The 27,171-nt window shown below is 25.8% G+C and overlaps 1 protein-coding gene across 2 annotated transcripts in view; it reads right to left on the reverse strand.

The window, feature by feature from the left end:
- The window catches only part of LOC111682944 (arginine kinase), a 46,685-nt gene that overhangs the window by 18,866 nt on the left and 648 nt on the right, over positions 1 to 27,171 (reverse strand). Inside the window, exon 1 of one of the 2 annotated variants that reach the window (XM_023444945.2) lies at positions 8,863 to 9,008. The exons of the other annotated variant lie outside the window; for it this stretch is intronic. The gene's annotated coding sequence lies outside the window, so the exon portion shown is untranslated. Of the gene's footprint in view, positions 1 to 8,862; positions 9,009 to 27,171 lie in introns of those variants that run through there. 2 annotated transcript variants of the gene reach the window in all.

The following is a 27,171-nucleotide window of genomic DNA, read 5'->3' on the forward strand; positions in this document are numbered from 1 at the left end:
TTCTATGGACAATACTATAGTTTAACAGTTTTTTCTATAACACTTGAATATAAAAGTTTTTTTTCTATAAATATAATAGTTTCTTTTGTGAAGACTTCTTTCCAATGGAGAAATTTAAATATTACAGTTTTTGGTATAGATTAAGCTCCTGTATAACAGTTGTTCCGTATTACTTGAATATAACAATTTTTTCTGTTAATACATTATTTTCTTTTGTGAATACTTCTTTTCTATAGAAAAATGTAAGTATTACAGCTTTTGGTATAGAAAAGCTTTTGTATAACAGTCGCTTCTAGGGAAAAAAACTTAAGTACACAAGTTTTTCTTATGGAAAAACTGTTTCATCATTTACTCCTTTTCTTTCTCTAATGCATAAGTGTTGCCATATGCATCATTTACACAATTCCCTTTGTTTTGTTTACATTTGTTTTTGTTTTTTTTTTTCATATTTGTGTGAGATGCCATATTAGAAATCAACCTTTTAGTGCTACCATATGTAGGTTAATAAGAAAAATCGCTATTTATTCCTTTTCAAGATTAGACAAGTAAAAAGTTTCCTTTTTTTAAACAAATTTATAAAAAGAGAAAGTTTTTATAATGAAAATTTGTTTACAACTTGTTCTTTGTTATGCATTTAATTATAATCAATGATAATTTTGTAGTTTTTTAACCCCTCATCTTCTATATAACAAATCAAATTGTTGACATGGAAAAATAACTACCAGTTAGTTAATTAAAAATTCCAGTTACATTTTCAATTCAATGACCCACAATTTATGCAATTATTATTGTTATTGTATATTGCAAAAAACACAAAAACAAACGCACACTTTTCAATTTAGTTTTTTTTTTGTTTTTTGATGATTATTACATACTATTATTATGTAAGTAGTATTTGGAATCACCACAAATCCATAAAAAGTGTAAATAAAACAAAAAACAACAACAAAAACTGACATACAAAATTGCAGTTTTGTTTGCAATTTGTTAATGTTGCGGATGCCAACACTATTGTTTAAATAAAATTAAATAAACGAAAGTGTTGAAAAATTTTTTTAAGGAAAATAACTACCGGTAGAGAGAGAGAGAGAAAGAGAGAGGGAGAAACATTTTTAATAAAAATATAAATTTATTTCCATAAAATCTAGTAGACTGTATTGACAATTTTATTATATTCAATGAATAATATTAACAAAGACTTTAAGGCAAGTGGCTGGCATATTTTTTTGTAGACTTAATTGGATATTAAAGTTTATTGCCAATAAGGCAGGCAGCATTTTTATACATTTATGGGGGTCATTCCATATATTCAAATCAAATCAGTTAAATACAAAACATTTATAATAAGTAAAGTTATATATAATGAATACATTTTTGTATTGAAAAAAAAAACTTCTGTTTTATTCAAATATAAAACTCCCCCCTTTATAAGTTTAACAACTTTAAGTTGTTATAAAAATCTGTTATTTTTTTTACAGATTTCTTTTGGCTGCGGTTTTTATTTCTATATCCAAACACTTACCATTTTAATTGGCGTAACTATGACTGTTTGTTTGTTGAAAAAAAAACAGTTTATAAATAAAAATGTGTTTTTTTTTCTTAAGAATAAATATAAGTCATTTTGTTTAATTTTACATTTGTTTAATATAGATTTCTTTCTTTCTCTCTTCAAATTAATATGCAAACTCAGTTTGTTGTTTGTTTATTTTTATTTGAAAATTAAACCATAATTATGGTTTGAATATGAGAATTTAAATACAAAAATTCCTCAAGAATATTTTTTGCACAAATTTAATTTAAAGAAATTTAGTTTTATTTTTCAAGTGGCAAGCGGAAATTGTCATTGAAATTCCAATGAATTAATAACAATAATATGCAAAAAGAAATTGTGGCATAAATACATAAATATGAAAATATAATTGAAATTTAAATAGAAAGAAATTTTAAAAATGTTTAAAGATTTCCTTTTTTAAAAAGTTTTTAAGAATTTTTCTTTAATCAAGTGTTATAATTTGTTTACTTAATGTTTTCTGTATAGATAGTATAGTTATTTGTAAGAAAAAACTTTATAAGACCAATTTTGTCTATTAACAAAATAAAGTATAACAGTTTTCTTCTATAGAAAATAGGAGTACATCAGTTTTTTCTAGAGTCAAGTGTTTGTAACAGATTTTTCTATAGAAATCTATAATATAACAGTTTTTGCTAAGAAAAACTGCAATTTAACTTTAGAAAATTATGAGTATAACAGTTTTTTCTGTAGGCAAACTTAAGTTTTATTGGTTTTTCTTTTAACAAACTAAAGTATAACAGTTTTCTTTTATAGAAAATGGGAGTATACAAGTTTCTTTCTAGAGTCAAGAGTGTTTATAAAAGTTTTTCTATAGAAATCTGGAGTATAACAGTTTTTTTGTCTACAGAAAATTGAATTAAACCAGTTTTATAAATAGATAAACGCGATTTTAACAATTTTATCTATAAAAAAGGTTATAACAGTTTTTCTATGAGAAATTAAGAGTATAACAGTTTTTCAATTATAGAAAACAGGAGTAAACTCTGTAGGCAAAAGTGATTAAAACACTTTTGCAATTGAAGAGTAGAGTATAACAGTTTTTTTCTTAAAGAAAACTGTAGTATAATATTTTTTTCTACACAAAATTTGTCTGTATAACACTTTTTTTTAATTCGAATATAACAGTTGTTTTCTATAGAAAACTCTAGTAAGCGCCTTTATTTCTATAGAAAACTGGTGTATAACAGTTTTTTTTTTAGAAAAAAGTCATACTTTTATAAGTATAACAGTTTTCATATAAATAGTTACAATATTAGAGCTAATTCTAATTGGATAATAACTCTTTCCTGTAGAAAAATTTCAGTATAACAGTTATCTTCTTCGTATTAACATTTTCAGTATTTCAGTTTATTCTAACTACACAACAACTCTTTCATGTAAAAAAAAACTTTAGTATAACAGTTTTCTTCTATAGACTTTACTATAACATTTTTGTTTTGTACAAAAACTTTATTATAAGAGTTTTCTTTTGTACAAAAACTTTATTATAACAGTTTTCTTTTGTACAAAAACTTTATTATAACATTCTTTCCTATTAAAAAAACTTTATTAGTATAACAGTTATGTTTTTATAGAAAAACATTATTATGACAGTTTAATTTATATAAAAACTGGAAATCTACAGTCTTTTTTATAGAAAAACTTCAGTATAACAGTTTTTTATTAAAAAAAAACTGAGTATAACAGTTTATTTCTTAGACAAATTTTAGTTAATTCTGAAGAAAACAATTCATTTGAAAATTAGGAGAAATTCTCAAAAATTTCTCTTTTGTAACGGTTTTTGTTTGAAAATTTTCTTTAAAAACAGTTTTAGTTTAGCGTAGACATGCGCCCTCTACATTTCAAATGCAAATGTATTTAACAGCTAAGTTCAAAACCTTTGTTATACTTTTTAAACACAGCCAAGTTCACCACCTTTTAAAAGCTTTTTAGCTTTTACTATGTTGTATTTTTACATTGGACATATTGAAGCTCACCACAAATTTTCAATTGCCGTGCTGAGCATTCTACTTAGAGGTGGGATATCTCAGCAAAATCGTCCCGGGAAGAAAAATATTTCCTTTTTAAAAATGGAATTGAGGCCACAAGGAATGGAAATTATGTTTGTGTTTTTGAAACAAATGCTGTTTATAGCTCGTTGGTATTGAAACGAAAAAAAATATGTTTTTCAAGGTGTGAGTACATACAATTTGTTATAGTACTCCTATTTGTTATTTTATACCTACATTTTTTGCAAATTACCCAGGTAGTTATTAATTTTACTTTTAAAAATTATAAAAATCTTAAAATTTTACGAAAATCCCAAATAATACTTGAAATCCCCAATTTAGGGACAAATTCCCACATCTGGTGACACTGTTATTCTCTTTATTATTTAATACTGCGAATAATTGTTGTTTTTTTGAAGAATTTTGTTTAACTTAATTAATAGGTACTATTGCGTAATTTATTTTGCTATGAGCAAAAAAAGCTTTTGTCAGCACAAAGTAGAGTGTTGCAGTAAATAAATAGGCACTTTTTACTGGCAGAAGTAGGCACTTTTTTTACAACAAATACTGTTGCATTTTGTTTACATTGCATTGCATATGTATAGTTGCAAAAAGGGGTATTGATAAAATGGGGCTGCCAGAGTGTTAACTTTGAAAATCTAGGAAATAAACATTAGAAAAACTGCTACATACGAAATTTAATTTTTTTTTTTCAATAAAATTTAAGAAAATGTTACACTTTATTATAGGGTAAATGTACCAATAGTCGGCAGTTTAACTTTTTTCTCTTTTTCAAACTATCCCCCTAAAGAGTCGGTAAATGTTATTACGATGATTTTTAGTTATTTCAATTATGTGTTTAGTTAAGTTTTAGATCTATTTACCTTTTTTGAAAAACAAATAACTAGTTTTTAGTTATTTGTAAATTTTGTTAAAAACTCCACATTTTCCAATAGTCGGCACCAGTGTTCCTAAGTTCGACAAAAAATGTCCCTATAGTCGGCAGTAGATTTTTCGTTTGAAAAAAGCATATTTATTTATAGAAAAAAGTGATATATACACAATTTTCCAAAGAAAATATTTAATTAAATTTTTTCTATAGAAATAACTGTAATAATATCGTTTTTTCTGTAGAAAAATATGTTATGAACATAATTATAATTGTAATAAGTATACATAATAACATTTTTTTCTATAGAAAAGAGTTATACATGCAATTTTCTGTACAATATTATATTTTTTGTTAGAGAAAAAAGTAATTTTTTATAGGGAAAAGTGTTATATGTACTGTTTTTTTAAAGAAAATCTTTTATAAAAATATGCAATTTCCTATAGGAAAAAATTTAACATAAGTTTCATAGAGGATATTATAATAAGAACACTTTTCTATAGAAAAATTGTCATACTAGGAATTTTCTATAGAAAAAAATGTTATACTCATAATTTTTTTGTGAAAACACAGTTAAAAAGCAATTTTGTTAGAAAAAATTTCAATATGCAAAATTTTTAATAGAAAAAACTGTTATACACATATTTTTTGTATAGAAAATTATATTCTGTAGTAAAAAATTGTAATCTTCTGTAGAAAAAGCTATTATAGAAGTAATTTTCTATAGAAAAAAAGGGTATACACACAATTTTTCATAGAGAAAACTGATATACACATAATTTTTTGTATCAAAAATTGTTATACATAAAATTTTCTATAGAAAAAAATTGTATACACATAATTCTCTATAGAAACAAATGTTGTACAATCAATTTTCTATAGAGGAAATTGTAATATACATAAATTTTTATAGAGAAGTGTTATACATAAATTTTTTTTACAAAAATAACTGTTATACATATAATTTTTGAAGAGAAAATTGTTATATAGAAATTTTTCATAGTAATATACCCAATTTTCTATAGAGAAATAATAAATTTTAGAGTGCCGACTATAGAATACGTATGATCGAACTTAATACCCAGTAGTCGGCACCCCTATGCCGACAATAAGAATTCATAAAAAATTGTGTTCCTAATGGCGGCAGCGATTAAAATTACAAAAAAATTATTTTTAACTAACTTTTTCACTTTAAATTGAATATTTCAACTGTTTTCTTTCATTTAAATCAATTTTTGTCAAATAAATCATTTAATTTCATATAAATATTCACTTGTTTAAGGTGGCACTAAAACTAAATTTTTTTTAAGAAAACTGACAGTACTACAAATGCTGCAAAGCTGTCACTAAAAAACGTCAAATATAGAGGAAATTAGTAATCCTACTTAAATTTACTCATTTCATAAAGCAAAAAGACCATATTTTCTATGAAATATAGATCAAACCTTAATAAATTTGTACAGCTTTTCTTATTTATTTACATTTTTATGTAAAAGATGCCGACTACTGGGTGATGCCGACATTAGGTGCATTTACCCTATGAATACATTTATTTTGATCTAAATTCCCTTCTACTAAACATGACACCTAACATGACAGTTCTACACCACAAATACTTAAAGTATTTAGAAAAAAAAAAACAAACAAATTCTCTAAATTTATAACAAGAGTCTTCTTATTCAATACATTCATCACCCTTTCCCCCCTTTAACTCTTACGAAATGGAAATTATTTTCATTTACTTAATTTAACTAAATGATAAATAACACTAGACTAGTGTTTATAAAACTGAGAGTGAGTATGAAAACAAAAACAAAAAGTTAGAGACGTTTTTTAATAAAACTCAATTGAATAATTAACTATAATCATAAATAACAAAAAATATGACAATTGTATAGCAGACAAGTAGTCATACTTATAATATTCAAACACTTTAAGAAATTTTTGTTGTTTATATTTAAACAAATTAGAGAAACTTGCTGCCTATTTAAGATTTAGGCTTATCGCTAGTTTAATTGAAAAATTCATTATTGTGTAGATACTTATTTTTTATATGTTTTAATATTTCAACTATTTTGTATGTACTTAGTGTTTATTTTTAATAATTTTTAGCTAAAACTTATAAAAATAACAACAATATTGGAGATTGTTAAAATTTGTTTTTGTATACCGGCCGGTGTGTAGATTTATTTTTAGAAAATTGTGTGAATTTTAAGTTTTTGTTTATTTTGAATTTTGTTTATGGCATCATATTTCTACATTATAGTTTATAAACCATTTAAAAGAAATCAAAAAGAAAAGCAAAAATTTTGAAAGAAAACTTTTAGTTTTTTTTCAGTAAAACTTTAAAATTTGAAAAATAAAAAAAAATTTTTACAAAAATATAAGTTTCTAACTTTAGAAATTAAAACAAATTTATAATAAAATAGTGTTTTTTAAGTTTAAATGCAAAGAAATCCATTTTTACTTAAAAAATCATTTTTTTATAAATTTGTTTCAAAATAAAGTTACAAAATTCAATATTTTAAAAGAAATTGAATATTTTTATAGTAACATCTCTAAATTGTTTAATTGTTTTGAAAATTTCAGAAGACATTTCAAAATTTCTTAATATTTCCAAGATTTCGTAAAATTTTAAAAAAATGCCATTTTCATTAAAAAAATCAATTTTTTATCAGTTAAAAGAAATTGAATATTCTTATAGTATTAAAGCTAAATTGTTCAATTGCTTTGAAATTTTCCGAAGATTTTTCAAAATTTTTGTAATATTTTCCAAGATTTTGTAAAAATTTTATAAAATATTTTAAACTTTTAAAGAAATTGTTCAAAATAAAGTTGAATATAAAGATATTTGAAAATTTCTATGAAATTTGTATAAGATTTTTCAATATTTTGCAGAATTTCAAAACCTTTCAAAACTATTCATTCCAAAATTTATTATAATGATAACATTGATTACAAAAATAAATTTTTCATAAAAAAATATTGTTCAAAAATTCTTTTCTAAAAAAATTTTCTAAAGATTTAAAAATTCTATTTTTTTTAATTTTGTTTCAAAATAAAGTTGAAAAAACGCTACAACGATACGACATCTATTGTGAATTGGACAAATAATTCTAAACTTTAAAAACTTTTTTTAAAAAATTTTTATAAAAAATTCAAAATTTTCAATTTTATTATAAACTTTTTCAAAAAAAATTTATCAAATGTTTATAAGACAGTTTTTCATACCAAATTTGTACTAAAAACTATTACGAATAAGGCAGTAAAAGTTTAAATTAAGAAAATTTTAAAAGAAATGAAAATTTTCATTAAAATTTATAATTATTCTTTCAAAAAATTTTTAAAAATATTTTTCAAATTCGCTTTAAAGTTTCAAACAATTTCATATAATTTTACTTTGTTTTATTTAATTATTCAAAATTTTTCTTAATTTTCAAAATATTTATCAAATTTCATAGTGTTTTGCTTGATTTTTTTTAAAATTTCTATTTTATTTTCAAAATTTTCATTGGAGTTTTTAAAATTTCCAAAGAAAACTATTAAATTTATTAAATAGTTTTTTTCAATTATTGAAAAAAAAACTTTCAAAATAATGAAGGGAAAAATTTGATTTAATTTCAACATTATTTTTCTCTCAGTGTATGATGGTGTCGGTGACACAAACAACAACTGGCAAAATTTATTTTTAAATTTTTTTTTTAAACATTCGAAGCAATAAAAATCACATATTATGCAACACTGCTAACAGCTGCTAAATTCAAATAATTTAATTTTACTTAAAGGTAATTTAAGCCAAAAAAATAAAACCAAACCATGATAAAGACACTTGGCCAAGGTTGTACAGCCGGTACAGTAAACAATTTTTTGTTGTTTCTTTCTGTCGTTATCTTGATTTCGCAAATAAAGTAAAACAAGTTAAAAAAAATTTTTACAAAAAAAAATAAATTGCAATTTTAAAGATGAATCAGCAATAACAAAAAAATGGCAAACACTTCATTCACACAATCTCAGTTACTTTATATGTAGATATCTGGTATAATACCAGTTTGTATTCACAAGCCGGTAACCGGTTTTTTTTATTCCAACATGCAAACAAAATTTTTAAAGATTTTTGCTTAATTTCTTACGAAAAAACACTGTATACATACAAAAACTCAATAGAAATTCTTTACTTTTTTTTAAAAAATTTCAAAAGTTTCTTTTAACACAAACTTTAAGCTTTAACAAGCTTTTTTTCCCATAAGATTTTGTCATTTCAACACAAGTTTTAAGTTTTTCTTGGAATTTTCACTTCTTTAAGATTCAAACATTTTTCTTTTTCATTTAAACCAAAATATTTTTTTAAAATATTTCTTTGAAAAATTTTTACAAGTTCTTTTTCTTTATTAATAATTTTTATATTAGCTCACCTTTAGAGAACTTTTGCAACCGCAGAATTCAACGTTCAACGTTACAATGATCTTAACGTTTGCTTGACTTTACTGCAACACTTCGCTTTTTTCAAAAATTCACTTTCAAACTGCCCCAATACCAATACACTCTGGCCCCCACTAATACATACAATACACATGTTGCCAAGTATTCATCATATTAAAAAGTACATAGAGAAAAAAAAACAAAAAAACTAGCAAAAAAAAACAACAATTCCTATTGTTTAACAAAAAAAAAGTTCTTTAAATTTGTGGGTAAATATGTATGTATGTTAAATATACATATATACAAGAGTTTGTTTGTGTGTTTAGAAAACCTACAATAAAAGAGCGCCTCATAGAGAGTCAAACAAATACTATACTCTCCTATAGTTTGTTGTTTGTGTTAAATTATGTGTAGTTGCTATAATCATAAAAAAAGCCCAAAGAGTATGAATTTATAGCAAAGAAAGCCTCCTGCAAAGTTGATTATCATGTGTTTTTGTAGTTGTATAAGTTCTTTTTTAAGAATATCCCTTTGCTTAGCATAAGGTTGCCATATTATATTACAAAATATTAAGGAATTTATTTATATATTTTTTAAAAATTTCCTAGAATGTTTATAACTTTTATCTTTGTATTGCCAAAAAATTGTCATTAGTACCAGATGTGGATAATTTAGTACTATTACACTTTTTTAAATACTTTTTGACATCTCAAAATATCACAGTACGTCCACGATAAACCTGTAAAGTACTTTTTTATATTAAAAAAACTAGTCTAGTCCATAAAGTATATTATTCCCTATACAATTACAAAGTTTATTCACAAATCTTAAGACTAGTTCAATAGTCAGTTGACCAGTCTAAGTATACAGTTTTGATTAAAGTTAGTTCGTAAAACTAGAGTGTTGACTGCATAAACAAATAACATGTAAACAATAACAACTTTTGACAGAAAGCATAATCTATAAAAACAAAACTATTTTACTTAATATCTAGATTCTCATTATATTAAAATCTACTTTTAACTATCAACCGCTACTGATTCATTTGTATAATTAAGCAATTAAAGTACAATTACAAATACTACTTAATGACTTAATTAGAGCATTACAGTGTTGGATCAAATAATACGAAAACGTGGGAAAATAAAAGTTTTAAAAGGTTATTTGTGCAAATTCTGAATATGAAAATAAAAAACTCATATCACCCACTTAAAACACTTAAATAATACAAACAATAAAAAAGGGAATAAAAAGTAAAGCAATTAAGTCGAAATCTTTATTCGGAGAAAACAATTTTTTATAACATTTTTGAAAATATAGTTTTTTTTAAAACAAAATCTGGCATCTCTAACTTTCAGCACAGTTCAATTTGCGTAAATAAAATCTATAAAAAGCTTCTAGATTTTGCTATAACTTATAAAAGTGCTCTCCTGCTCAATTTTAAAAAAAGAAAACCCTATAATTATTTTTCTCTTTTATTTAACCCATTTTTATAGTCTTAATCAGGCATGGGAAAATGACATTTGTAAATTGTACCATTTAATAAAACAATAGTACTTTTTAAGTCTATAGATAGATTAGACTATTAACAAGACTTTAGACTACACTTTAGACTAAACTATAGACTAGACTATAGACTAGACTATAGACTAGACTATAGACTAGACTATAGACTAGACTATAGACTAGACTATAGACTAGACTATAGACTAGACTATAGACTAGACTATAGACTAGACTATAGACTAGACTATAGACTAGACTATAGACTAGACTATAGACTAGACTATAGACTAGACTATAGACTAGACTATAGACTAGACTATAGACTAGACTATAGACTAAACTAGACTATAGACCAGACTATAGACTAGACTATGGACTAGACTGTTGACTGAACTATTGACTACACTATAAAGTAGCAAAAATGTCCGGGGGGTATGACAATAACAAAAAGTACTGAATTTCCCATGCCTGGTTTTAATACTTGTAGTTGTTGTTATTTTCTCAACCCCCTCCTATGCAACACATTTAAAGTTCATAAACTTTTTTTTAAACGGAAAGTAATAGTTGTTGTTACAACTACAACTGCTACAACAATAGCAAAACTAAAAAAAGTTAAATAAAAATGAACACAAATCAAAATTAACGGAAGTTTCATTTCAAATTGAATAGAATGTAACGTATTTTACATGTATTGTTATTATATGTGTGCGTGTGTGTGTTTAAAAATGTATTAAGTGTGAGTGTAATTAAAGTGGGTGTGTGGGAGCATTTGTTTTTCATGTTTGTTTGCTGGTATTAGTTGCATTCATTGCTGCTGTTGTTGTATTTGTTTTATTCATTAAAAGCAATTGTTTTGTGTTTTTCCCTTTAGGTTTTGTTGTTGCTGGTTCTATTCGTATCTTGTTTTTTTATGTGTGAATTTTGCTGCTGCTGATTTTCTATTTATTTTTTTTTCGTCTATATTGTCGCTGTTTTGTCTGTCTTGTTATTTATATTTTTATTTTTTTTCACTTGACAAAACAATTTTTAAATTGAGATTTATTTGAACGTGTGTTATAGAGTTAAGATATAACGTCTACATATAATATACTAGATGTTTGCTAGATTTTATGAATTTGATTTGTATTTTTTTTCCTTCTGGCATATTCCGCCAAATTATTATGAAATCTATGTGTCTGTTTTTTTTTCAAAAATTTTTTTTTTTCGCAAAATCAAAATCATAAAATTTTCTTTTAATATTCCTCTAAGTGTAAAGCGAGTGTGAAAAATGAAATAATTGAAAATTTAATTGATTTATAAGAAAAGCAAAATGTAAACAATAATTAAACGATCGAAAATTTTCATACAGAATTTGATAAACAAAAAAACAAGGAAATTTCTAATTTATTAATGAAATTTTAGTAAAAGAAATTTTTGCAAATGTTTTAAATATTTATGTAATATTTTTTATTACTTTTTTTTTAAAATTAATAAAAATTTAGCTTTGTGTTTAATATAAACTACCCAGGAAAAATTGTATTAGTTCTACAACTAGTTGTAGAACTCATGATTTTAGACTGAACTTGTTTTAGTTTAGCGTTGAGACCAATGATTTTTGTTTGAAATTGTCACCTTCGGAACTGGTTCTCAGGAAGTGTTATGAAGTTGACACTCGTTCTTTGGAACGCTTCTGGAACTAGTTCTTAAATCAATGATTTTTGTTTGAATTTGTCAACCTCGGAACTAGTTCCATGGAAGTTTTAGAAAACGTATAATCAAATATTTATTTTTTTATCGTTTTTGTTTGAAATTATTAAGATTAGGAGCAATTTTGAGAAACTGTTGAGGAATTTTCACTATTGTTCCAATCTTGTAGTTTAGTTGAATGCAAAAATATACATTTGAACCCGTTTACTATTTCGATAAAATTAAATTTATAAAATTTTTATTTTTTGTTTTTTTTTTCAATTGATTCCAAGAAGTTTTTTCGGAACTAGTATGTGTTCCATTGAACTAGTGTAGTAGCAATATATAATTAGTTTCTTGTTCCTTGAAACTATTTAGAAGTATTTAAGAACCACAACAATATTCTAAGGAACGGGTTCCAGAAGTAATGACGACACTACTTGTTCCAAGGCTGTTGTTCATGAATCTGAAGTGTTTTTTTTCACTCGTTCTATAACTGGTAGTTTTTAAAACAAGTTCTAAAATTTTTCTAATTTGCAGATTTTTTTAAAAATTGTTTGAAATTATTGAATAATTTCAAAGTGTTAAACAGAACATTTTGTTGTTGCAATAACAACGATGAGTTGTTGAAATTACTCAAAGAGTTATCAAAATGTCAACAATGCGTTGTTGTAATGATAACGACGCATTACAACTTTGGTTTTTAAAATGATAACTGGGTGTTATTTAAATTTTATACATATTCGTTGTAAACAAACGTGACCACGGAAAAATGAGTTGGAACTGATCAGAAAAAGGGCTCTAAGAAGACTGATTTGGAAGATTTCGATTAGAAAAAAAAAAAATTATTGAAAAAGATCCAAAACTGAGTCGCAACTGATCAGAAAAGGGCTTAAAAAATACTAATTAAGAAGAGCCATGTATATGGTACTATTTTTGCTCAACATTTATGGTCAGAAAATAAACGCATGATCATATTAATCGTTTATAAGAGTCATAAATTCCTCGAATAAGATAAAAAAATTCAAAGAATTCTTGCTGAGAACAATATAAAAATGATTAAGAACTGATCAAAAAAGGGCTCTATAAAGATTCATTTAGAAGAGTCATGTATACGGTACCGAAGCCGAATATATGATTGTGCCTAAGGGCCATTAATGACTAAAATGAGTTTGAAAAACTTTACAAAAATTAGTCGAAACAGATCAGAAAGGGGCTCAATAGATACTAATTTAGAATAGCCATGGATTGGGTACCATTTGCTCCCGACAAAAGTATCTTTTGTGATGAGAATAAAAAGTGCCTAAGACCATAATGACTCGAATGAGATAAATAACGGTACAAAAATGACTGGAAAAGATCAGAAAGGCGCCCAAAAGATACTAATTTGGAACAGCCATGGATAGGAAATATATATATTCGAGAAGCTAATGGTTCAAACCCAAAAGGGCCAAGTTAATTTAAAGTTATTTGGGGTCCAAATCTGGAATCATTCAATCTATAAATATTGCAGATATAATGCAAAATTTTGTTAGAGCTTATGATTTATTTAATTTTTCTTTAATTAGAAATTCTCAGAAATCAGCTTAAGAATAGGAAATCTAACAAATTTTGTGTTAAAAAAAAACTGATAACTCTCCGGGCCGATTAAGTCAAATTTGTCCAGACTATCCCCGCAAACTTTGTAAGCAAAGTACTTTTGTCAATAGTAAAATTGTCCCTAGTACCTACGCCATAACTTATAGACCAAATAATCCAATATATTACTTAATAACTTACAACATAAGATCTGTAGTTGAAACCCAAACTTTCTATAATGAAATATTGTATAAATCCTAGTGGAACTATTCATATCAATTCATTTTAAAACACTGGTCTTAGATAATAACATTTCTAGAAACTACCTTTTAAACAGTTAGACCGACCCATTTCTTTTAAATATCATGAGTTATTGATTGATTGTTTTGATTTGATATAGAACAATCAAAAATATAAAAAAAATCAAAATCATTTTATATTTTTTTTTTTGCTTTATTGTGCACGACAACAACATTTCTTTAATTTAAACTAAATTTGTCACACTTTCTCAATTTCTATAGCGAAAGTCAAACTAATAATTTAAATTATTTTTATGCCGAAAAAAAATACTGATAATATTGCCTTGCATACGTGCAAAAAGTCATCTGTATCAAATGTATGTTTGTGAATTTTGTGATAATAGAAAAGATATACTTGTTTAGAACATATTTAGTGATTGTGTATTTGCCATCGACTACAATAACCGGGCCCTGTGCCACCCACTAAAAAAAAAAAAACATTTTCTTGGCAACAATTTGCAAAACAATATTGTTTTTGTTAAATCATATACAATACAACAATCCTCCGGAAAAACAGCTGATGTTCAATTTTAGCAAAATTATATATGTATTTTTTTTTTCTTTACCAAATTTCTTTTGTTTAGTTTAGAAATTTGTGTGAGAATCTGATAAAAATTAAGATACTTTAAGTACAGTAGAATCTCGATGATGTCAGTAATTGTATTATCGTCTGTAGTTTCTATCATATAATTTCCGGACCCTATAATGTATATACTTATATTCCTTCCTTATACGTTATTCATAGCGAATCGATGTAGCATTGTCCGCCAGATATTTCAGAGATTCAAAAGCCGAGATGCACGGTTGTCAGATCTTACAACCTTGTCAGTAAAATGTTCCGAAAACTTACAACGTTGTCAGAAAAAGCATTATCTTAAATATAGCAAGACAAAATGTGTAAGTTGACAACAGTATTATTAGACATTTTCTGCACATTTTACTGCCAACGAGGTAAGATCTAACAACCGTACATATATCGCATTAGACATGTTTTTGAAAACTTTACTTCATTATATTTTTGAAAGTTTCGTTTCGATCCATATTTGACCTTAAAATTTCATATGTAACGGTCCATAATTGATACTATTTTTCATTATAATTACTCTAACAGAAAATCACTTGACTTATGTGACAATAAATCGTTTAAATATCTAGATATTAATATAAAATTCGACAGAAATAACTTGCTATTAGAAATTAATCAATCTTGCGAGATCTGACCCAAGATCGTCTTCACAGAATTCAATTCCGATCGAAAGTGGAATTGTAAATAAATCGTTAAAAAAAACTTATAGAAATAATAACTTTAAACTATTGTCAATTTCACGTTGAAAATCTGAAGTGATTTCATTTTGAAAAAGTTGTAACTTTTCATTTTTGAAGAAGAAAATGAGAAAAGTTAATTCCACTTTCTATCGAAATGGAATTCTGTGACAGGCCTGTATGTTATATGACATATTTATGAAGGTGGCAACTATGTAATATATATTCTACTGTAAATTTAAAAAAAAGGAAATATAATAAAATTTGTACATAAGTTTTTAAAACAAATATCTTTTTTTTTCAAATATATATATATTAAATGAAAAGAACAGTGATTATTATGTAATCGAAATCTAGTATATTACGTTTCGATAATTTTTTTATTATTCTTTTCTCTTTTTTTTTTTTGTTGTTCATACACTGCAAATTATACACGATTCTATACTATATATACAAGTCAAAAAAATCAGTAGTAAACAAAAAAACAAAATAATTTTGGCAAATTTTCAATATTTTTTGTTGTTATATTATTTTTACATGTTATTTATTGTTGCCTTTTCTTAAAGCAAAAAAAAAACTTTTTTGTCAAAAAAAAAAAAAAAAATATCAGGTACTAACGTCAAGTTCAAGTTTATTGAAAATTTCCAATACATATATAAATATTTTTGTTTTTATGAAGAAAGTTAGCTAAACTAACTTTTAAATAAACAAAATTGTTTACGTCCGATTTCTTTTCTTATTTTCATCTTTAATTTTAAATTTAGTAATTTTGAAAAATTATTTGGCATAAACATTTATTTCTCTTAATGAAAATTGTATTTTAATAATTTATTTTTTTTTAATTCTATATTTGCAAAGATTTTATCAAGAAGTATCTATCGGATTTATAGTATTAAACAAAATTGAAATGAAACATGGTTTTTAAGTTCCCCAATCAAATGTTCTTTAATATTTATGCAGATTAGAATGTCATCTTCAGGGATTTGTAATAATGTTCAATCTTAAATATATTAATCCATTATTATAGCCATCAAAAAAGTATATTTTAAGTAACATTTATTAAAATATATACTTTTCAACTACTATAGATGAGAAAAAGCTTACTTTTTCCGTTAAAAACAGTTTTATACTTAAAACAAGCTGAAGTTGGTTTTAAACAAAGTTAACATCACTTTAACTCTATCAGCTGTTTGTCATTTATCAAAAGTTACAAAATCAAAACAAACCAAAAAACAAAATTAGTAACGAATTTTATTATATTTTTTATAAATCATGAATAAAGTATTGAAAAATAATTAAAGAGATGTGTTATATTAAGGACTCTGAAAATAATTTTGGTAATTTCAAACATTTTACTAATCACCAGGGAAAACGAAAACATGCTTGAAGAACTAGTATAATAGAATTCCGTTTTACGTTCAGATAACCAATAAATAACATGAAACCATTTGGTCCCCAAAAAACATATTTCAAACGACAAAGTTTGACACATTTCTTCCAATTGTATTCATAGCTTTTAAAACTGACATTTTAATCGGTGTTGTCATAAATTCCAATAATTAGTTTTTTGAACTATAAAAATGGATTGGTCTCATGAAATCAAAAGTAATCGGTTTTATGTCCGATTTAAAATATAATGCTTTATTGAATAAAAAACTATAACATAACGAAATTTTTTTTTCAAAATTTTCAAAATAGGCTAAAAAAATTAAAAAAAAAAATAAAAAAAATAGAATGTAATTTTTTTTTAAATAAAGTTTTGAAAAGAAAATTAAAAATGTATAAAAACGAAAAAAAGCGAAAACATCAAAATATGCACTAAAAGAGTAAAATATGCTCTAAAAGCTCATAATATGCCTTAAATATGCTAAAAAGTCAAATCATGCAAAATTATGCTCTTATGGGTAAAATATGCAAAAATATGCTCTAACAAATCGATGCCAAAATTCTCAAATTGGTCTGAAACGTGTAAATATCTTATCCATGAGTCCACACGACGCACCACAAAAAACATGCATTTGCATATTTTGATTTCCCTGCTAATCACCCACATAAAGCTGGTAGGTTCAACTTTAAACTTAAGAAACAGTTAGTAACAGGTTTAAATAGTAAAGTTGCTTTTAAAAAGCTAATGACTTTAGTGGGGTAATAACCGGTTATTGCGTAATTGTATGAACGAAAAGGAACTGGAAACAGGAACTGGGAACAGTTATTGTCATTATTCTTCGTGTCATATCGACAATACATTGATGTTATATCGATAACGCATCGTTGTCATTTAGATATCGCAACGTTCTATTTGACATATGAAGTAGTTTACGTGAGCCTCTGCCCTATTTCACTGTGGTCTTCTGTGTAACATAAAACCGCTCCACTGTACTTCTTAGACGCCGGTGTTATGCAAGTACTCGAGCTATCCAAACTCTTGTCATAATAGCCCTGTTGAGAAGAGATAGAAACGACAAAGTACCTACTGCGGGCAACTAGCAACACGTAGTACCAGATTATGAGATGCTTTTGTTCGACCCTATTAGACATCACCAGTTAATAGTCCCGGCAAACTAGAGGTACTTGTGTAAAAGGTGTTTTACACCGGGATTTCAATACACTAAGATGTGGGTCATTTATCAAGGAAACGAGAGGTAAAGGGAATTCTATTTGACAATATAATCTTGTCACTTTGATAACAGATCCTTTTCATTCCCCATATAAGTAATTTTTACACTAAGTTGTGGGTCATTTATCAAGGAAACGAGAGGAAAAGGGAATTCTATTTGACTATATAATCTTGGCACTTTGATAACAGATCGTTTTCACTCCCCATATAAGTAATTATTATTAAAAAAATTTTTAAATTTTTATATTTAGCCGCCGACAGTCGTTAATAGAATCTGCGTTTATGATTTGATAACGTCATGTTATATTTATAAATTTTTGTAGATTTTATAACAGAGTGCATTTTTTATTTATTGACAACTATGCGTACATACTTTGACAACTGATGTTATTGAAAATTGATCTTTAGTGTCAAACTGCTATTTATCGTGTATTTTTTTAAACGTCTTTTCCCTCTGTTTTTACACTTTAAAAGAACCAAATGTCGAAAAAGTACCAGATCCCTGATCTGTAACCCCATATTTAATTAGTTTAAGAGATATGTATGTGTTTATCATACTAAGTTTCCCCACCTTAGTGGATCCAGATGACCCAAAGTATACTTGACTATTGTCAAAATATAATGTTCTAGGTTTAGCTGTTAAGGTTGTGTCATTACAAATCAATCAGTAGCGCGATTCCTTTTTTAGAATCGTATAGATTTTTCAGTGAATTTCGGTAAGATCAATAACAATTTCATAATGATATCAAGAAGAGAATATATATATATATATATATAACCTTGAAAAATACAACTTGTATTCAATATTAAATAATAAAGATATACAAATATTTATACAGCTAATAAAAAATCTAATTTGAAAAGTGTGTTTATTTTGCGGGTGCATATGCAAAAGAACATATTTGATTTCATTCTAAATGAATCGAATTATATATTAATAAACGAAATTATTTTGTGTACTTGAGGTTCTAATAGAAAGTATCTAGACAGAAAATATTATATAATTATTAATGTATATTATCTTATATATTTTTCTCATATGTCGTCAGTAAATATTATTCGTATTAATTTAAATTTGCACTAGCATTTAGTTTTTTTTTATTATTAAAATTTCATATTTTATATTTAGACAATCGTTTAGTTGTTCAAACAACTACAAATAGCATCCATTAGAATTTTTTTTAATTTTCATATTGACAACAAACATTTGTCAAGATATTAAATGGCATTATTTTGAGTTTATTTCTTTTGAGAATAGATTTGAAAAAAGTTAAATTATTTGTATTTATTTTATCACTTTGTATGCATTATATAGTCAGAGGAATTTTTTTTTTAAATTTTTATTTAAATATTTATTTTGTATTCATGATAATGTATTTAGAAATAGGTTTTATTTAAAATAAATTGTTAAATTCTTCCTACTTAGAAATCTGAACCGATTTCTGTATAATCGTTAATTTCTATAGCTTGTTGCCAAACTTTTCATGAAACCACAAAATGAATCATTCCGTTTAGTTCTTAACACCAAAAATTTTAGTGAAGTGGCTGCTGATTAGATCTAGATCATACTTAAGTATCGAAATCACTAGAACCATATTATTCCATCGTATTAATGTTTAGAACTTAATTAAATCAATCAAACACTAGTATATATATTTAAATTATCAAAATGCAGATAAAGTGCATAACAACTGATTAGATTTTGCAAAAAAAAAACTAAATATTTCCTATATTTTCTGAAAATATTGTCAATGTTTTATAGCAAAGTCCAACTGTAAACGAGCCAAAATACATTGGAATCAACTCAAGTTATCGGTTAACTTGTAGTTACTTTTCTCATTATGATATTGTGATAATGGGACTTAAACATTTAGGGTCTTATTCATTAACTTTATAAATCAAATTGTCATACAAAATTTGTTCAATAAACCTTTGATAAATGTTTATGAATAAGGCAATTAATTTAGAATTTAGATTTTTTAGAATAATTTAGAAACAATTTTACAAATCATTTTATAATATTTATAATGAAAGTGTTTTTGAATCTCGGAAGAGGTGTTGCCTTATTTTTCTTCTAATAAAATGACAACAAATTGTTTATTAATTTTATTAGGATTTTTACAGTGCTGAATTATTGAGCCATAAAATAAAATTTATATTTCATATCTTTTTTTATAATATTTACACATTGATAAAAACCATTAAATTTAATTTTCATCATAATTTTTTTTTTCTTAAATTTGAAAAAAATATTTAAAAAAATTATCAAATAAATGATTTTGTTGAAAGAATTCTTCAGATATAAATAGTGGATATGATTTTAGAATAACATTATTAAATATCATAAGCATAACTCATGGGGGACTAAGGGAATGTAAAATAGGTATATGTAGACTATATTGCTATAATCGAATTTCCAAACTGTTGATCAAATAAGTTACAGACTATAGAATAGACTAGAGTCTGGGCTATATTCCAGACTATAGTTTACAAAGTAGACTTGATTTAAGTCCAAACTATCGAATAGAGTGACTGGACTGAATAGACATATTAGACAGTAGGTCAGACTATTAACAAACGATATACTAGACTATAGCTTAACTAGCCTGTAGGCTAGTTCTGACTATAGACAGTATTATATATCCATAATATAGACCAGCATTTAGTAGTAGTAGTCCAGTCCATGATTGAGGCTATTTGTAGGCTAGACGATCAGTCATGAAAATATACTTGTCTATAGTCTAATTTTATGTCTAGACTATTGGGAATATAATGTTGTCCAGTTTTTAAACAAGGTCCAGGCAAAAGCAAACAATATAGATAACATTCCAGACTATATACGAGACCATAGTCCAGTCTATATACTATAATGTAAAGACGTATATAGATTTTATTCTAGATCGTAGTCCAGTTTATAGTTTTTAAACTATGATATAGTCCAGACAGTAGACTAGACCATAGTCCATAATATATACTAGGCCAATGTGAAGACTATATATAAGAGTATAGAATATACTTAACTTTATTCTATTATAAAGACTATTTGTAGACTAGACATATAGCCAATGGTAGAGACTAAACTCTAATCCAGATTATAGACTTTAGTCCACAAAATGGGCCAGATTAATGTCCAGCAGTTAATAGACTATAGTCCTGACTATAAACTAGACTATATTCTAAATTATGGCAAAATTTTCTTCTAGATACTAGACTATAGTTTAGACTAAAGAGCAGATTATATACTACTTTATAATATAGATTATAGTCCAGATTAAAAACCAGATTGTAGTAAAGCCTATAGTCCATAATCTGGCCTGTCTTGACTATAGTCTTTAATCTTAGGGATTAGGCTAAACTATAGCCAATACTTTGGTTCAGGCTTTTGTCTAGATAGTAGACTTTAGTTCAGACTAATATAGACTACAGTCCAAATTATATACCAGACCATAGTCCAGACTATATACTAAAATATAACCTTGTTTATAGTCTAAATTATGGTTCAGGTATATAATTCAGACTTTAATCTAGATTGTAGTCCAGTTTATAGTTTTAACACTAATTTATAGTCCAGACTGTAGACTAAACCATAGTCCATACTATATAATAAAACACAGTCCAGATTTTATTATGGAATATGCTATAGACAAAACTATATTCTATTCTGAAGACTAGACATACAGCCCATAGTATAGAATCAATCCAGTTTATAGACTATAATCGGCATAATGGACTACACTCTACTAGATTATAGTTCAGTCTAAAGATTATAGTTTACATTCCAGACTAAATGCTTTAATATAATACAGAATATATAATAACCGTTAGGCGTAAGTACGGATAAAATATTTAACAATAGTTCAGGTTATATTTTATGGAAAAACTATAGTCTAGTCTGAACTATAATCCAAAATATAAGCCAGACTTGAAACAAAACTATAATCCAAAATATAAGCCAGACTTGAAACAAAACTATAGTCCAAATTAAGAACTAGTCTACAGACAGGTTTATAAATCAGTTTATATACTAGATTATAAATTAGATCATATTGTAGTCCAGACTCAATTATAAATATCTCTAAAGATATAAACGTTTCTAAACCAATGAAATTTAATTTAAATAAAAATAATAATTTTATTTATAAAAATTATATAATCAAAAATTTCCCTGAAAAATAAAACTCACAAAAATTTATGTTGCATTTAATTTTAAGTTATTTAAATAATTTTCAAATATATAATAGATTAGCTAAACATTCCTATACAATGCAATAGCATATGAAACCAATTCATTTTAATGTTACTTTCAAAATTCTATATCTTTCTAAATACAATTTGATGCCTGGCTATAATTGCAAAAGTGATATTAATAAAAAAGAAAAGAAATAATATTTGACGTGTGGCCAAAAATTTACCACTTGTTTGTCTAACAAACAATTTTCGGTGATTTTTGGCAAATTTTCAAAAACTTGGCAAAATCAAGCAAAAATATTAAGTTTTATTTGTTTTTATAAAAAAAAGCAAAAGAAATCAAACAAACTAAAATAAAAGGCGACATTAGAAATAAACTAAATTAACAAGAAAATTTTAAAAAATTTAAACGAATTTTTTAACAATAAAATATGTAATTTCTATTTTAAAATTTTTAAAAAAAAAAAAAAAGAAATAAACTGACAGCATACAAAAATTTGTTAAATTGTTTTAAAAAGTTTTAACATAATATAAACTAATTAAAAATATATTAATTTTTAATTTCAAACCCTCAACAATGTTTCTTTAATTTAAAAAGTATTAATTTTTCTTTTAAATATTATCTCAAAGTTGTATAAAACATACGACTAAAATCCTCCAAAAGACTTTTTGGCAAAATTTCAAAATTCTAAATTTTGGAAAAAAAATTCTCTTTTCCCCTTTTTAATTTCATTTAGAATTTAGTGAAATAATTTACGTAATTTGTTTGTTAAATGTTTTTGTTTGCTTTTTTATTGTTATTATTTAATTTAATATTTATATAAAAAAATACAAACTATTGTTCATAATACCATAATAAATTATTTCTATTATGAAAATATGTTGATTTTTCCATTTCCCAAACCACGCAATATTTATAAAGGTACAAAAACAAAATGTTTTCTTTTCGTATTTATACGTTTGTACTTTTTTTTAATTAAACATTAATGAAAAAATCAATTATTTGTCCTAGTTATTTTTTTCATATTGTTTTTAAATATTTTATTTATTGTCTCTGTACTTGGAAAGTTTAATTTTATTTTTATTTCGTTGTCATCAGGTTTAGTGTATATTTTTATATACACGTAACTACGTGACCAGGTGTTTTTCATTGCGTTTTACGACTTTTCCAATCGATATTTTAGTATGAAGGACAATTTCTTTTAAAGTAATTGAAAAATCCTAGAGTGTCCCAATAAAAATGTACTTCCATAGCCAAGACAATGGCCAGACTATAGGCCATTTGTTCTGAATGTAGTCTAGTGTATAGTTCAGTCTATAGTCTAGTCTATAGTCTAGTCTATAGTCTAGTCTATAGTCTAGTCTATAGTCTAGTCTATAGTCTAGTCTATAGTCTAGTCTATAGTCTAGTCTATAGTCTAGTCTATAGTCTAGTCTATAGTCTAGTCTATAGTATAGTCTATAGTATAGTCTTTAGTCTAGTATATAGTCCGGTCTATAGTCTATTTATGGTTTAGTCTATAGTCTAGTATGTAGTCTTCTCTAGTCTAAATCTTGTTTGTAATCGAATCTATAGTTCATTCTAGGCTGAAGTCTAATCTATAGTTTAAAATAGTCTTTAGTCTCTAGTCAATGTTGCGATCTTTGATCAAGTCTATATTCTAGTCTATGATCTAACCCGTATCATAGTATAGTCTATGTTTAGTCCAGACTATAGTAAATATTTTAGATCATAATGGTGACTTTAGTCCAGATCCAGTAAACATATTTTACAGACTATATTTTAGATAATTTTTCCAATTTTGAAATGATAGTTTTGTATGAATCTTATTTTTTTTACCATATAGGTTTTATACTGTGACCTAAGTCAATAAAAATTTTGCTATCTTAGGTTTGTTAAAAAACTATAATCCCATTGGCTAAATATCAACATATTCAGTAGTCAGTCATGCCAAGTCCATTTGATTAAGTAAGCTAAAGAAACAACTAAACAAAAATACTTTTTTTAACAATGTTCCTTTTTGCCACGATTAAATGTATCTTAAATTTTCAAATATTTTAAATTCTTTTTAATTTGTTGTATTAACTAACAACTGAATTTTCAACACTACAGTACACAACCCACAGTAAGAGTGGACATTTTGTACTTCTTCCCAAAGAAATAATTTAAACATGTGTTTGCTGGCGCAAAATGTTGTCGCATCCAAGTGTCTGTAAAAATGCGTGGCCACCACTTAAAGTGCAATAACCTCTCAGCCTGCTGCCACGAAAATCTTATAAAAAAATTTAAATATTTGTTTTTTTACTCTGATTTTGTAGTTTTGAGTGCATCAACCTGCAGTTGTGTATGACTTGACAGCAAATATTACACCACCGGCACATTTTACTCATCTCATGCTGTCGCCATTGTGCGTTTAGTTGTGAAGCGTTTATTTTCTATAGAAAATGCAATATTTTGTTTAGACTTTCAGTTTCAAATTCTAAAATTAATTTAATATTATTTTCCTGAATTTTATGGATGAGACAACGCTGTCATGCTTTTGGCTCCAAGACAAAATTTAAACAGAAAAATATTTTTTCTATATTCCTGGTCGTCGCATTATTCACTTTTGTGCTAAATTTATAATTCCATAGTTAGTTTTTTTCGTTTAAATAAATCTTAATGCATTATAATTGAAATGTGCGTGGAGTCAGTCAACATGTAAAAGTGTAGACTTTGGATTCTTTTGAAAATTGAAATATTTCTTCCTTGTTGTGAAACTGAAATTTTTTTGAAAACATTTTCCCCCTTTATATGTTATGCTAAATTTAATTTGATAATTTTATTATGAGTTAAAAATAATGTAGTTGAAATTACAATTACAGTTAGTCTACAGTTAACCTATAGCCTACTCTTTGTGTAGTTTATAGTTTGGACTATATTTTTAGTATAATCTATATGCAGTCCGAAATTTCTTTCTACAATGTATCTATAGTTTGGAGTATATACATTATACCTTATTTAGTCTAGACTATAGTCTGGACAATAAATTTGTCAATGCTTTGAAATAAAGCCTACAATCTGATCCGGACTAGAGTCGGGAATATATGATTATATTTGAAATACTGCCTAGTCTATAGTCCATAGTTTAAACTATATTTTAATCTATTGTATAATTTATAGTTTGGACTATAATCTATATATAGTCTGATCTACAATCTCCACTAAACTATAGAATAGACTATAGACTAAAATAGACTTAAGACTAGACTATAGACTTGACTATAGACTAGACTATAGACTAGACTATAGACTAGACTATAGACTAGACTATAGACTAGACTATAGACTAGACTATAGACTAGACTATAGACTAGACTATAGACTAGACTATAGACTAGACTATAGAATAGAGTATAGACTAGACTATAGACTAGACTATAGAATAGAGTATAGACTAGACTATAGACTAGACTATAGACTAGACTATAGACTAGACTATAGATTAGACTATAGACTAGACTAGAGACTAGACTATAGACTAGCCTATAGACTAGACTTTAGATTGTGGACTAGGCAATAGACTAGGCTGTAGACTAGACTATCGACTAGGTTATAGATTAGACTATAGACAAGATTAAAGACCAGACTATAGACTAGACTATAGGCTAAGCTATAAACTAGAATATAGACCAGACAATAGGCTAAACTATTGACTAGACTATAGACTTACGACTAGACTATAGACTATAGACTATAGACTGGACTATAGACTAGACTATAAACTAGGCTATAGACTAGACTATCGACTAGGCTATAGACTAGACTTTAGACTAGACTTTAGACTAGACTATAGACTAAACTGTGAACTAGACTATAGACTAGACTATATTATAGACTAGATTAAAAACTAGACTATAGCCTAGACTATCGGCTAGGCTATAGACTAGACTATAGACTAGACTATCGACTAGACTATAGACTATAATTTATCTACAAAAAGATCTTTAATAATTTGTTTGACTCACTTTGATTCCTCACGCATATTGGAAATTTTGAATCCACCCAGGGGGGGGGTTCCACCAAGGAGAGTTCCCCAAAGTGAAATGTGTATGTTAAAAATTCAAAACGATTTCAGTTTTCTATTGCTGTTCCGATTAAGTCGGATTCAAAGAAATATTTTAAAGTTTATGTTATTGACCTGGCATTTTCCACGTGACAAATTAATTGGGAAACAGTTTGGAAACAGCATGGGACTGTTGATCAGAAATAAAGCGTAGGGAGGTTTTTAATTTAATTTAGCCCTTTCCGTGTTGATCAGACTAATATTTTTTTATTTTCTTTATAATTTCAGGTTTTGGAATTTAATCATTAAGTTATGATGCTTAAAGGAGTTTTGTTTTGCAGAATGATTTCTGGTAAGTTTTGTAATTTTTTAAATACTATTTATTTCTTTAGCGATATTTTTATATAAAATTAAAAAAACAATTTAATTATTAAAAAGAAACAAAAACGAAAAGTAATGCACGTTTTTTTAAGTCAGTGTTATAAACTTTGAGTTTTACAATAATTTATTACTGTATTTAAATTTAATTTTTAATTTACCTTGATTTATTAAAAATCACTTGTATTGGGGAGCACAGCTCTAAATAAAATGATTAAGCAATCTTTAAAAACAAGGGATGGTAAATACTCATTATGTTCTGTCTCAATATAATTATACTTAGAATGTACCTTGGTACCTTAGCGAAAAAGTTGCACAAAAATGCCTCAACCTTCATTGATTAAATTTTTCATTACATTTAAGACCTTTGAATAAACTTGGCTTCAAAAATCTTAAACCCATATTGCATCTATTGTACCTACCATGATCCAACATCTATTATTTTGAGTATAATCCTTTTTCAAAAGAGAAAGTACTAAATAACTAGCGGGCATTAGAAAGGTACTTTTATATATAAAATAGTACGTTTTAGAACATACGATGGTATCAACATCAACCAACTACGTTTAAAACAGTTATGTTTTTCAATGCACGTTTTATATTGTTATTGGTTTATTCTTTAGAGTTGCATTTTAGAACAAAAAAAATTTGTTATACTAATAATTCCTATATAACAGTTTTAAAAATAAAAAAAGCAATACACTTAAAGAAATTTGAAAAAAATACTTTATTTTTTTAAGCAAAAAATCTAAAATAAATAAG

Source organism: Lucilia cuprina, chromosome 5 (assembly GCF_022045245.1).
Source record: "Lucilia cuprina isolate Lc7/37 chromosome 5, ASM2204524v1, whole genome shotgun sequence".
Taxonomy (NCBI): domain Eukaryota; kingdom Metazoa; phylum Arthropoda; class Insecta; order Diptera; family Calliphoridae; genus Lucilia; species Lucilia cuprina.